We start from the raw sequence: 15,111 nt of genomic DNA, 5'->3' as shown, positions 1-15,111 counted from the left end.
GTTCATGAAAAGCTTAAGTTTTTGAGAAGACGAGTCAGTTTGATGATTTCTACTTGTTTGTGTGCATCTGAATGTAAGATGCATATAGACTTCATTATATGATGTTTTTGAACTTCTTTTAGCTCGGAGTTGATGTTTCCTCCTCGGATATGCGCATTTATGTGATTACAAGCATATTTGACAGTTAGATTAAGATTCCTACCTTCTATTTGATGTCTTGAATATCATTCGAGGACGAATGTTCCAAGGGAATAAAATGTAACACCTCAGATTCAGAGAAGGGAAAACTATTCATTCACAACCGATTCGACGATGTAACTCGAGAATGCCAAACGGCCCGACGATTTGCCGAGTAGAACTTCTAGCCTTTATGACTTGATTTCTACATCCAGTTGTCCTGGAACTTTAGGCTAGCTGGATTGAGCTCGCGGTTCAATTCGGCGAGTCGCCAAAATACATTCCCAATCACCTAGTTGGCTTAGTCCATGAGCCAACTCATTGGAACTTTCGACGAGCTAAAGGCTCACTCAATGAGTCACTGAGTAGCTTTTGGCAAGCTCTAGCGTTTCTTGTTTTCAGTTTTTAAGTCGGGGTCTTCTAGGTTTTTTTAGATTATTTTATTTCAATATCATGTCATTTTACCCTTCACCTAAAGACCAATATAAGTGTTTTACCCCCTAATTTCAACAATTTAAATCATTCTCTCAAATTCGTAAAAGAAGAACAAGTCTTCCTGTAAAATATATCTCAATCTAGAAGTTCAAGAAGAAAGCTAGGGTTTTGAAGACAAGTCTCCAATTCCACTATTCAAGTTAAGCAATTGGCGTTTATGTATGATAGTTTTCAATTTTCATCCATGGATTCCTTCCATTCACGGTGTTCCCAAATTCTCCTATTTTCAAAGTTAGAATTCCCCAATTGAGTTAGGGTTTCTTCTATATATGGGTTCTCTTAATTATTGATTGATTTATGATCTATGATGTATGAATTGAGATAATCTCATGTTTTTATGATGATCCCATGAACTCATTGAATTCCATGTTTTCCAAGTTATAAGCATATAATGTGGGTCTTGGATTATGAAAGAAAATTTTTGTGAAGTCAAGCATGAATTGATAGAATTACATGAATTTATGATGAGTTTCTATGAACCCATGTCTAACTCATGTTTTTCTAGACGTTGATGATTGAAAACAAATTTTGAACCTTGAAAGCTAAAGTATGGAATCATGCATGCTCTTATGAAATTGATGTAAATGTTCTAAGGATACTTTGAGACTTTGAGAGTGAAGTATCAATAATATTATTGTTGTTGTCTTTTTGAAAGGATTTCTAATACACACAGGAAAACATGATTTGAAAGGATTTCTCACATAATAAGGGTTTTGTGGTTGAAAGTTCTTCTCACCTAAAATGAACCAATAAGTTCTGACTATGCCAATGTTGACGTAAGAGGTGATTACCCATGCTCTCTAAGTAAAAGACAAGAGTCGACTACCCATGTTCCTTCATGAGCTAAGATGAATAGGATTAAGAACTATTTCGTGGAAGTTAAGATTAGTACCAAGTGGACAAGTGGTGATTACATATGTCCCATAACTATGTGTCAACATAGGATTGTCTAGATAGACACTAGCTAGTGGATCCATGTAAGCTAGAAGTTTCTTACCTTAGCAAGAAGGACGATTCATTTTCCGTGTGGGGTAGACACTACATTCCGTGATGATAACTCTCATGGTTATATATGTAGGTTAAGTCTACTTCCTACAAGTAAGTATCTCATACATGTTTTAAGATGATGTCACTTGCATTTTTCATGATACGACTTATGTTTTCTAACATCGAAGACTCATGTTTTAGTTTAATCATTGCATAATCATGAAAATGTCTCTTTTTAGCATGATTTATATGTTTATATGCATGACTATCATACTTGGTACATGTTTGTACTAACACATACTCTTGCTTACATTTCCCCAAAATGTAGGGTCCGATAGTCAGGGTTCTCAGTTTCGTGGCTAGAGGTTGATTTAAGAGATTTCGAGCTTTGGTGAGTCCTCATGCTTCGAGGAAAATTTTTCATCATTTTCAATTTTCTTTCTTTTAGTTTTTGAGATTATGTATGGGCTAGACCCAATTTCATTCTTACGTACTAGATGGCTAATGACACAAGTGCTTAGACTTTCCTCCAATTGCATGTAACTTTCTGTGACACCAATGTTCTTCACCTAGTCAATTTGGTCATACACTGACTTCTCATTTCCATCACCAAACATAGACTTGGGGGTTAAGACAGTAGCCTTCATAGATGCTTGTTCCACTCGATGATGCATCTAGTTAACTAGGGAGATCCTTAACATCACCCTTTGCCTATTTTTCTTAGTCTTTGGCTTGTTTTGATCTCTTTTATCTCCATATATTCCTTATGTGATCATAGATGAAATAAAAGCACATTTTGATTAGAAAAAAATATAAATGGATATTGAGGACATTGCTTTGGTGAACAAGCAGCCTAAAATGAGTCCAAAATTCCCGACTCATCGACATCCCAAGTTAAACTTTTGTTTGTCCTCAAGTAAAACATAACATCAATCAGTTTGACAAAGATTTCTATGAAGAGTGCTTTTTGAGAGCTAATATGCTAGTTCTATCACAAAGTCAGTTTCTAAGTTTACAACTTCCAATTATGCATTTAAAGTGTCATGATCCACGGAAACCCCCTAGACATAACATGATACACAAGACCCCGAGAGGCCTCATATAAGACACTTACCTTTCATAACATAAGATAATAGAGATGAGCAGAAATTTAAAACACTTTACAACAAACATAAAAGTTTTATATCAAAAAGAGAAAGTCTATTACACTTGTCTCAAACCATATAAAACATGAATATCTTGGGAAACAACCCATACAATGGTTTTCAAAACATAAAATTACAGAACATAAGAGAAATGGTGTCCATATCATCGAATACCATGAGGATTCACCAACCTTCAAGTCTAGCTCTACTAAGATCCTAGCCACAGGGATGAGAGTCGATACCGCCAGACCCTACATTTGGATAAGAAATGTAGGAAAGAGTATGCGTTAGTAAAAACATGTACTATCTATGATAAATAACATAAACATCAATATGAGCATAAGAAATAACAACATAAGTCATAAAGCATAGTCAATGCATATCATAGTTCATATCAACATAGGAAGAATACTTCTTGAAGTAACCTCAACTTATCCTTAGTCAAGACTTGGGTCATCCACTTCTAGTCAAACATATTATGGAAGGCAACTCAAGAGACAATCCAAGTTAATCATACATCATAACATAGTCTAGCTTATCTTTTATAAACATGGGGGAACATGGGTATTTGCCTCTAGTCCTTCTAAACATATGGATCATGGGTATTCTCCTTGTTTCCAACATCATGAGACATGAGTATTTGGCTCTTGTCATTCTATAAGTATCATGGGTACTCTCCTTTTTTCCATTCATATCTTAAGAACACGGGGAGTCACCTCTTGTTCAACTTTAAGGAACAAGGGTAATCACCTCTTTATCTTACTTCATGGGATACGATGAATCACCTCATATCCCTCTCATTTGGAGGTCATGGGTATACGCATCTTGCCTCATCTATTCTTTAACATTTTAGTTTACATTCATTTTATGTGACAAATCATGTCAACCTAAAATCATTCAATGTGATCAATCCTTTCACATTCATACTTACACAATTCATGTGGGAACCATCCTTCCACAATAATTACATCAATATTCAACAATTGACAACATAAGGTTTACTCCCAAAGCACTATATCTCATAATCATTCTATGTTGAATCTCAAGAAATTCAATATCATAATCATATCATAAGCTTCCATCACAAAGAAATCATAATAATGATTCATCATAGAGTCTTCAATTCTAATGTATCTCATCAATCCTAAGTTGAATACATTTAAGCCCATAAATTCTCTTTTCATGGCATAAAACTCATTTACATTCATTTCATCTTTATAGACATGAGTTAGCCATGGGTACATGTAATTTCATCCTAAAAAAAGTATTCCTATCAATTTAATCATAAACAATTATAATCCACTCAATTGGATCAACATTCATCAATATCCACAACATTGGAATAAACTCTAACTCAAATTGAGGAAATTCATCTTCTCAATTGGGCAAAACTTAGGGACTCCATGGAAGAAACGCTTCCATGGATGAAAAGACAGCATACCTTAATTATAATCCCATAAATGATTCAGTTATGGAGACTTGACCTTGATCCTAGCTCCAACTTATAGTGCACTGCCCATCTCCATAGTTGTGGTCCCTACCGCAAGTTGTGGTCCCCATAATGGTCTTCGATCAGTAGCTTGGAATACATCCCTTTCACCCCTAAAAACTATGTGAAGACCACGACACCTCCCACAAACGTCGTGTCATTCACGAGCAATCAATGGGCTTGTGGGCAGACTTGGAGGCTTATTGTATCACCTCCACGAGTGGCACCATGATCTGCGGTGACCACCAAAATCCATCTTGGATCTCGTGGGAGGTGAGATTCCCTTGGATAGCTACTTCTTAAGCTCCACGTCCCTTCCCACGAGCCGTAGGATGCTTCACGGTCCGTGTGGGAACTTGTGGAGGATGCCAATGTAAATTCTTCTAGGCCTTGACTTAGAACTTAACCCCTAACAAAATATACTTGATTTCGAGGTGTTACAAAAAGCCTCAAGTAATGAATAGCCTTTATCAATCAAAATAAATGCTCACACTAGCTTACTAAGATGCAAAATTATGCTCAACAAAAATATTTAAATGCCCTCACACAATGAATGATCTCATTCTCTCACAAACCATTAGCATTTATCAATTTAGGAATCACTAAAAATCTCACGCTCGCAAAAAGAATAACATGCATACTTCTAATCATATGCTTGAACACATCCCTAATGATGAATGAGATAGATCCATTGGAATCATAAAAGTATTTCAACGTTTTTGATGGGGTTGATGGGCATGGTAGGAAAATTTTGGATTATAGTGACTCTACCTTCTTTGAAGCATTAACATTATATTTTCTCTCTCACATTTTTCTCCCTCCTATTCAACATAAAACCTCACCTAAACTTTTTCTATCAACGATCCATGGTTTGTTCCACTCAGTGATGTGGTGAATTAACTTAGGCAATCCTCAGCATTACCCTTTGCCTATTTTTCAAAATCTGTCTTATTTTGATATCTGTCATCTCCATATCATCCTTATTCTCTCATAGCTGAAATACAAGCACATTTTGATAAGGGAATGATATAAATGGGCATCTATAAAATTACTTTGGTTAACTGGAAACTCAAAATAAATCCAAAATCCTCGACTCATTAGTTAGCAAGCAAAACTTGAGCCTCGACACTTGTGCCTTAATCTATCGAGCAAGTTTCGTTCCCGATATATGTACTTCTATAAAGGTAGACTTCTTGCATTAGTTCCAACAGGATCGCTAACACTTGTAGTATTTCTCTTACTAGCAGAACACTTTGGAGGCATGATCTGAAATATGTGAACGCACAAGTTAAAAGAGACTTCGTAGAGTTAAACTCTATCATACGAACTACAATATGAAAGAATGATATAATTTCATAATGTCCTATAGCCGCCATATTATAGATGTGGTATACTTCACACCTAGAAGAAGGACGATACTAGGTAAGACTTCATAGACATCTTAAGACACTTAAAAACATAGTTTTCTGATACCAAATTTGTCATGTCATGAGCCTAAATCCTACATATGAGCGATACTCAATGCTATATAATGTAACCATAAGATAGTTTATACATGAGCATATTGATTAGTAGTTAACATTATCAAAGACACTTCATCCAATTCTAAGTTTCAACGGTCGTTAATCATTATATAATCCAACTAAATGAGTTGGGGTCGAATCCCATAGGGAGCGGCAAAATGGCATGATTCAACAACTGATGAATTGTTTGTTGAATCATCCAATTCGCGCTCGCTCTAAAAAATAGACTATCCACAGTATAAATAGAAATAAAGACATTATGCAAATCAGGGGGTGAAACGAATGTTAAATGGAGGTTTTTGTTTAAAAATAACCAACTACAAATAGTGGTAAAGAATAAAAAATAACAATAATGAGACGAGTTCTTGGGATGTGATTTTATTATAAACTAAATAGTTAATTGCAACTATCAGAAAATAGCTAGATATTAGTCAGTAACCTAGAATACAGAGGAGATAAACTTTCTCTTGAACAATTTATCCTGAATGAAGTTGAACTCATATCAATCCAATACCTACTAACCATTAATCAATAAGTTTAGTTTTAAAATCTCTCTCTCTAGCAAGCCAAAAACACAATGGTACAATTGCATTTACAACTAAATTCTTAAAATAAACCATAACTAATGATTGAACTCACTTATAAATAGAATTTAAACTAAAAATTAGCTACACCCATAAACTAAATCAGACCATAATCACTCCCCAAGCATTGGGGTTTTAGCTAGACATCATGAAAAGATAAATATTGTTTCCAAATTGAGTTTCAATCAATTGGTAAGATTGATTTCGTCTTTAAAATGTTACAAGTTGAAGAATCTCAAAGACCCACTTCCAATTTCTCAAAAGTGAAATACTTTAATTCTCCAAAGCTTATAAAAAGCTAGATAAAACTTGTCTCCGGAGCAAAAAACTAACTAATATAATAAGATATTATGGTATTAGATACTAAACTAAATGTTCAAAAATGTATTTATATGTTTCAAAAAGACACTTGGCGAAGAAAGTCGAGCTCGCGGAACCACTTGGCGAGCCTCCATTTGGTCATTTTCAACGCTTTTATGCTTTGGCATTCTATAACCTCAAGTTCTGTAACTTTGGGCGATCCAACACTACATCGCGGTACTACTCGGTGATTCACCATCTACTTCTTTCCATCGTCAACTTAATTTATTTCCTCAGGTCTTGTAACATTAGAACCTTAAGTGGTCAAATGGCCATTCAGCAACTCGCTAAGTGGACTTGGCAATATCAAGTCTTGCATTTCTCTATTCTTTCAAATAACTTTGTTCCTTTTTGCAAATTAATGGCTTTGCTGTGTTCCTCAATCTATATACCTTGAAATTAAGGGTTTTATATCAGTTATTGGCACAACATAAGCATTTGAGGACACTACACATATTTAACTAAAGCCCTAAATGAGTTCAGATCTCAGACTCATCAGCATGCCCAACTTAAACTTTCGTTTCTCGTGAAGTAAAACCCAAGTTCAAAAGTTCAAAAAGAAAATATCAAATAGTGCTACAAAAGACCCAATCATGAATGCACATAACAAGACTTAACTTACTTATGGAAGGATCAACTGTGCACTCAAATATTTAAGTTATGATTCACCATCATCAAAGATTCTCAAGTTCATAATACTTGCTTCAAATGTAAGTTCAAACTCAACAAATGTACTCAAATTAGGTTTATTTGGTAACTCGGCTAAAAACTAAATAAGATGAATTAATATAAATTAATTAATAAGCTTCTTAATGTGAATGAAATAAAAATAATTAACTTAATTATAAACTAAATAATTTAAAATATAACTATTATATAACTACACTATTAACCAAATATTTGACAAAACATTTTTGAGCTGCGAGCGTTAGGGAAAAATGTTACCTTGTTTGGAGCAGCGAACTGAAGCCAAAGCGAGTAGGAGGCATACTATTTCACCACACTTCAAGCCTCCGAGAACTCCAACGAGCTTCGGCAAATGATTAAGAAAGAAAAGAGCACCTATTTGAGTATATATGACTATTTCAAAATTAGTATTTGCTATGAATATCTCTTTTCTAGATCCTTTTCATTTCTTTTTCCCCCAACCCCTCATACTGAAAGAAGAGAGTTTATACATAGGGAAGCTAGGGTTCAGTGAAGGGGGGAAAACTAGAGGGATTGGGGGCCAACTTGAATTCAAAATTCAAATTCTTTCTTACAAGATAAGGTTCCAATAGTTGGAACTCATACCATTCTCAAAGGATTTGAGAGAAGGACATTCGATTTCTTCGTAAAGACGATTAATAAAAGAATATGGGGACACTTAGAAAATTCACATACAAATGGACAAGAACGGAGGAAAGGGACGAAAAGGCTGCTGGACGCAATTTCTCACGATTTTGTTCAGTCTCGTCAACGTGATTTTTAATACTAGTTTTTTGGTCTTGTTTGGGGAAGAAGACACGTTGGGGTTGTCTAGTATGTTGTTGTTGCACGCTCTTGTGTTGTTGCTGGGGTTTTTGGATTGGAATTATGGCTAGAATTAGGAATAAGAGTTTGGGAAATGGACTGTTTGGAATTAAGAAGGATAGGCTGCTGGAAAGGAATAGGGTCCAAAACTTGGTCACTCAAATTTAAGTTGAAGGCATGGAAGGATGTAGTTACAATTGCTATTAAGAAAATAGCTTCAGTGTTATCAACCTTTATCGCTTCCTTTTCAATAGATCTCGACTACAGAGAGAATTTATAGGAAATTTGGATCTCATAAAGAACAGTTGTTCAATCATCTTACTAACACAAATAAATTCTAAGAGCATGTCAAAGAAAAATAACTCAAAAGGTAATTGTTTTTGTGTTTATATGTGACAAATAATACAAGATATCACACAGAGGTGCAAACACACGAGAGTTTCTTCATTCAAAGATAAAACTATCCCACAGGTGTCGAGATATAGCTAAATAGATAAGAATTTGTCTATTTAATTTTGGGATTAATAAATAAGGAATCTCGACTTCTGATTTTCGATTGATATGAAACTCTAGACTCCTTGCAAAAGGTAGAAAAGATAAATTTATCAAAAATGGGGACCAAACCTTGAAAGTTGCCTAGGTATCTCAGAAAAGAAAATTCAGGTCCTGCGTAGTTCGACTCGTGAATATCATTTCAATTTGAGATAATGGGTTAGCCCTTTTTCTGAAATGCAAAAGTAAGATATGAAAAAATGAAGATAAAATTTTGTTGAGAAACTAAAGACTTGAAAAATATTTGGACACACTTTCATAGTGACTTGATATTTGTGCTTAGGGGTTTCTAGATATAATCCAAAAAGAGTAGGCTAGGAAGTTTCCAAATAAAGGAACGTACTCGTTGAAGCAGTTATAATACATAAACAAATATTGCTCTTTCTATACAAATATATGACCCTTTTGTGCCAAAGGCAGGCCTAACGATTTGAAGGATGTATAACGTCATTTGAAATATTCCATTGCCCCAAAACTCAAATTTATACAAACTTCATGAATAAAGTTGAATGGGGATACATAATAAGAAAAACGAAATATAAATAATCCATCCCACGCAGGGGTACCATCCTTACTTATGCCTCCATGGAAGGCCTTTCTTCTTTTTTTTTATTTCTCTTCATTTCTGGATGTCCACTCCTTTTAGATAGTATCTTGTGAAACTCCTTCTTTGACTGGAATACGCTATTAAAAGGAAAAATTACTTGAATGAGTGTCTTTTAATAAATAATTATAAATTTTAGCGATATTTTTATTTATTACCATTTATAACAATACTACGTTAAATCTACAATATGTATTAAAAGTGAATTAAGTATGCAATATATATGTATTATAACTGTTTTAGAAAATATATTATGTTTGTTTGGTAAGAAGTAGACACATTGCTTTATAAGTGTATTAAAATGTGTGATAAATATATTAATCAATCAATAAAACTTTGTATTATATGTGAATAATAAATTGTTCTTTCTAATATGAATTAAATTTGTATTATAAATGTACTAAAAGTGATCAACTGAAAAAAAAAAGTTATTGCTATAAATGGTAAATATTTTTTATTTATAGTATATTTAGGTAAGTTTCCCCTATTAAAATCTGCTCCCCAACCTAAGGGACAAGACCTCTCAAACGACGTGTACAATTTTTGAATTTAAACACATAAGTATGAGCGTTCGTTTATGTCATGGGCCATTTTGGACTTAAGGTGGTCTCTAATGGTCCCTACATGCCTTAGGTATTGGGTTAACTTAGGCCAATGTGTTAAAAGTTTGGGATTGATTTTGTCTCTACACTAATTGGGCTAGGATTGAGTTTTATTTGTAGTATATAGGTGACCCAAGCGGACAACATAAGCTGAGTCAGTTAACGACCGGTGACCATCCAATGACTAACTACATTTTTCAGGGTGCCCCAAGAAAAAATTGGTTAACGAATGACTGTGTCCCGCATAATCTCCCTTTAAGTGAAAAAAATAAAATAAATGTCTTTTGACGGAGTATGTCATCCTATAAATGAAATAGATTATTGCAACTTAACAAGTAAAGCATATAAACAATTCAACAATTAATAGCAAGTAATCAAACAAATTCTTATGGTTAGAACTTAATTAAATCCCTAGCGGAGTCGTCATTTCTGTTTTACTCAAAAAATAAGCTAAAAAGGACTTGATTTGAAAAATTGAGTAGCCTCAAGACTTGAAGAGAAATCAATTTTCAAAAATAGAGTCACCACTTAATTTTTATAGGAAATTAAGAAAATTTATAATTTTTTTCAAATGACTTAAATGGAATAAAAATCAATTGAAAATAAAAGGGGTCGAGCTCAATATACATTCTGAGAAGGTATTAGTCCCTTGGAATGTCCGCGAACGTGAGGATGACCAACGATTTGACTAACTTGAAAGATATTGACTAATTAAATAAAATCCATTTTTTATTTTTTACAAGGAAATAAACCTGAAAAATTTTCAGGAAAGACTGATTCATGTGTTGCAAAAAAACTAAATCTAAGTAATAAATAAAAATATAAACATCTTTTAAATCAAGCATAAGAAAGAAACATGACTTTCTTTTAGAAATTTAATTAAATTAAAACCAAGTCAAATAAAAGGGTTAGAATCAATACACACTATAATAAATAATAGTAAAGAAATAAATATAAATAATCCCAAACTTGGGCTTTTTGCCCGAATTCGAAATTGGGCCATCAACGGATCTTGGTCTCTTCTCTATCTTTTAAATTAAAGTTTGCTAGTAACAAATGGGTATCAACCCATATTTTTTTTAAAAAAAGTTGCTTGGACCTGATGGTAACAAAAATCATGGGATTGAAACCCATTTCTCAGTTTCCCAACATTGAATACAGTTTCTGTATACATTTGTATACTGTTGTATATCAGCCCTCGTTCCTGTATATTATATGTATATGAATGTATACAATCTATTTTTAAGCTGTTGAGACCTATATTCTAGATTTCATCTTGCTATTTTAGCTTTTGAAACTCAAACAATCAATGATGAAAGCCTACTAGATAACGGAAGCATTGAGCCAAACAACAAGGAAATGCAAGGAGAGGAGTATGACGAACTCGGACAGATTTCACATGCAACAAAAACTAGAAAAAAAATTAGAACCAAATAATGATATCTCCAAACTAGCACTTAACCAATCCCAAAATAATAAATCTATCAAGGGAATTACCACTTAACACCTTAAGCTAAAGAAAAATGAATAAGAAGATTAGATAGTTAAAGCAAAACAAACGACAGATGCCAAGCAAAAATGAAGACAATTTTAATGAGGCCTAAAATGATTCCATCAACCCACATGTTCTGTAAAAATCTCATTAACACATTAATTGAAATTCATTAAGACATATGTTCACTTTCTCATTTAAATAGATCAGTGCATGAGCCATACAATGCATAACTAAACCACTGTTAATGACTTTATAGTAAAAGAAGTCAACACGTCATACACATGAAAGATTAACGCCAATATTTTCATGCTTCAAGTAATCTTAAGAACAAAACTTAAATTCTACCACATTAAAAAAGCAATTAGGCAGAAAATGACATAGATCTTATCAACACGAATCATGCTAGGCAGTAGATAAATTAGTTGAAATTTTGTCTTTACAAGTAAAACAACATCAACAACAACAAATTAGGAGAGATCATACTCAAAGACAGAGCAAAGCACAAGCGAAGCACACTAGTTTAGCAACATACTCATGAAAATATCGAAGTCTAATATCATTTCTAAGCCTACAAAATCACCCAAAAAAACAGAAAAAACTACATATTGCAACATTCAAACTGTAATAAGACCTCAAGATATTTCGAATAATGACAAAGCTACACAAATGATTTGAAAAGAAAGAACGAAAAATGAAGTGCGAGTGTTACGAAGACGTGTTACCTTATTTGGAGCAGCGAACTGAGATCACAACGAGCTGGAGGAAAACTATTCAACCACACATCATGAATCGACAACTTCAACGACCTTTGGAGTGCGGAACAAAGAAAGAAAACCTATGTTAAGTATACATGGCTATTTTAAATAAAAATATCTCTTTTTAAAATCCTTTAGGTTTTTTCCCCAACCCCTGATACCGTGAAAGAGAGAGTTTATACAGAGGGAAGCTAGAGTTCTGTGAAGGGGGGAAATGAGAGGGATTGGAATAATTTAATTCGAAATTTAAAATTTTCCTTAGAAGATAAGGTTCCAACAGCTGAAACTCGTACCATTCTGAACAGATTTGAGAGGAGGACCGTCAATTTATTCACAAGGACGATTGAGACGGGAAGATGAAGACACCTGGAAATTCTTGTACAAATGGATAAGAACGGAGGAGAGGGACGCTCAGGCTGTTTGACAAAATTTCTCGTGATTTCGTTCAATTGCATCTAAGTGATTTTTTTTCTAGGTTTTTTGTTGCGTATGGGGAAGAAGATGCATTGTGGTCGTCTGGTGAGTTGATGTTGCACGCTGTTGTCTTGTTGCTGGGTGTTTTGGATTGAAATTGTGGGCTAGATTTGGGAATAAGCGTTGAGGAAATGGGCTGATTTGAATAAAGAAGGATGGACTACTGGAAAGGAATAAGGCCTAAAACTTGGTCTCTTAAAATTGAGTTGAAGTCATGTAAAGAAGTAATTAGAATTAGTATTAAGAAAATGACCATATGAATTTCAATTGTAGCCATTTAGAGCTAAAAATTTAGTCAAACTGGGTTTATTTATGACTCGACTAAAAAATAGATAAGACGCACTCATATGAATTAATTAATGATCTTCTTAACATGAACGAAATAAAAATAATTAACTTAATTATAAAATAAGTAATTAAAAATATAACTATTATATAAATAAACTAATTACCTAATTATATAACAAAATCATTTTGAGCAACAAGCGTTAGGGAGAAGTATTACCTTGTTTGGAGAAACAAACTAAGACCAAAGCGAGCAGGAGGCAAACTATTCCACCAAACTTCAAGACTGAAAACTCAAATGAGCTTCGGCAAACGACGAACAAAGAAAATAGAATCTTTGTTGGGTAATATGGAGGTTTAAAATTAGTAGTTGCTATGAATATCTATTTTATTGATCCTTTTTGTTTATTTTTTCCCCTACCCCTACTACTGTGAAAGAAGAGAGTTTATGCAAAACGAAGTTAAGTTTCGGTGAAGGGGAAAATAAGAGGGATTGGGGGCCAACTTGAATTCAAAATTTGAATTCTTCCTTAGAGATAAGTCTCCAACACCTTGAATTTGTACTATTCATAATGGATTTGAGAGCAGGACCATTGATTTCTTCACATGGACGATTGAGGTGCGGAGATGGAGAAATCTAGAAAATTCTCATATACATGGATTAGAATGGAGGAGAGGAATGTGCCGGCTGGTGGACACAATTTCTCGCAATTTTGTTCAGTCGTGTTTGGGTGATTATTGTTTCAAGGTTTCTCATCGCGTCTCGGGGAAGATGACGTGATGGGGTCGTCTAGTGTGTTGTTGTTGCATGTTGTTGTATTGTTGCTGAGTATTTTGGATTAGAATTGTTCGTTGGAATTAGGAATAAGAGTTGGGGAATGGGTTGATTGGAATTATGAAGGATGGGCTGTTGGAAAGGAATAAGGCCCAAAACTTGGTCTCTCAAAATTAAGTTCAAGGAATGGAAGTAAATCGTTAGAATCGCTATTAAGCAATAACAATATGAATTTCAATAGTATCCATTTAGAGTTAACGACTTACCCAAATTGGGTTTATTTGATGACTCGGCGAAAAACTAAATAAGATGAATTAATATAAATTAATTAATGAACTTCTTAATATGAACAAAATAAAATAATTAACTTAATTATAGACTAAATAATTTAAAATACAACATTATATAACTAAGGTAATCAACCAAATATTTAACAAAATCTTTTTTAGCAAAGAGCATTAGGAAGAAGTGTTACCTTGTTTGGAGCAGTGGGCTGAGACCAAAGCGATCAGGAGGCAAACTATTCCACCACACTTTAAGTCTCTGATAACTCCAACGAGCTTCAGCAAACGACAAACAAAGAAAAGAGAACCTCTGTTGAGTATATTTGACGAGTTTAAAATTGGTATTTGCTATGAATATCTTTTTTCTATATCCTTTGCATTTCTTTTTTCCCTCAACCTCTAATACTGTGAAAGAAAAGAGTTTATACAGAGCAAAGCTAGGGTTCGGTGATGGGAAAACGAGAGGGATTGGGGGCCAACTTGAATTCAAAGTTCAAATTTTTCCTAAGAATATAAAGTTCCAATAGTTGAAATTCGTACCATTCTCGACATATTCGCGAGGAGGACCATTGATTTTTTCAGAAGGACGATTGAAGCGCGAAATGGAGACACATGGAAAATTATCTTAATGGGTAAGAATGGAGGAGAGGGACTCTTAGGCTGGTGGATGCGATTTCTCGCAATTTTTTCTGCCGCGTCTAGCTCATTTTTGTTTCTGGGTTTCTATTCACGTCTGGGGAAGAAGACGCGCTGGTGTTGTCTAGTTTGTTTCTATTGTAAGTTGTTGTATTGTTGTTGGGTGTTATAAATTGGAATTGTGTGCTAAGATTGCGAATAAGAGTTGGGAAATGGGCTGATTGGAATTAAGAAGGATGGGTTGCTCGAAAGGAATAAGACCAAAACTTGGTCTCTTAAAATCATGTTTAAGGAATGGAAGGAAGTGGTTAGAATTTATATCAAGAAAATGGCCATATAAATTTCAATTGTATCCCTTTAGAGTTAAAAATTTAGCC

At 34.0% G+C, this 15,111-nt stretch overlaps 1 long non-coding RNA gene across 1 annotated transcript; it reads right to left on the bottom strand.

Moving 5' to 3' along the window:
• Nucleotides 1–9,146: 9,146 nt before the first annotated feature.
• LOC101260777 (uncharacterized) lies at nucleotides 9,147–12,853 on the bottom strand. The gene is made up of 3 exons (XR_182431.5): nucleotides 12,574–12,853; nucleotides 12,248–12,331; nucleotides 9,147–9,508 (listed from the first exon to the last, which is right to left on the bottom strand). It is a non-coding gene; the product is annotated as an uncharacterized lncRNA (long non-coding RNA).
• Nucleotides 12,854–15,111: the final 2,258 nt, after the last annotated feature.

Source organism: Solanum lycopersicum, chromosome 2, assembly GCF_036512215.1.
Source record: "Solanum lycopersicum chromosome 2, SLM_r2.1".
Taxonomy (NCBI): Eukaryota; Viridiplantae; Streptophyta; class Magnoliopsida; order Solanales; family Solanaceae; genus Solanum; species Solanum lycopersicum.
This window is presented reverse-complemented; position numbering and strand designations above follow the sequence as displayed.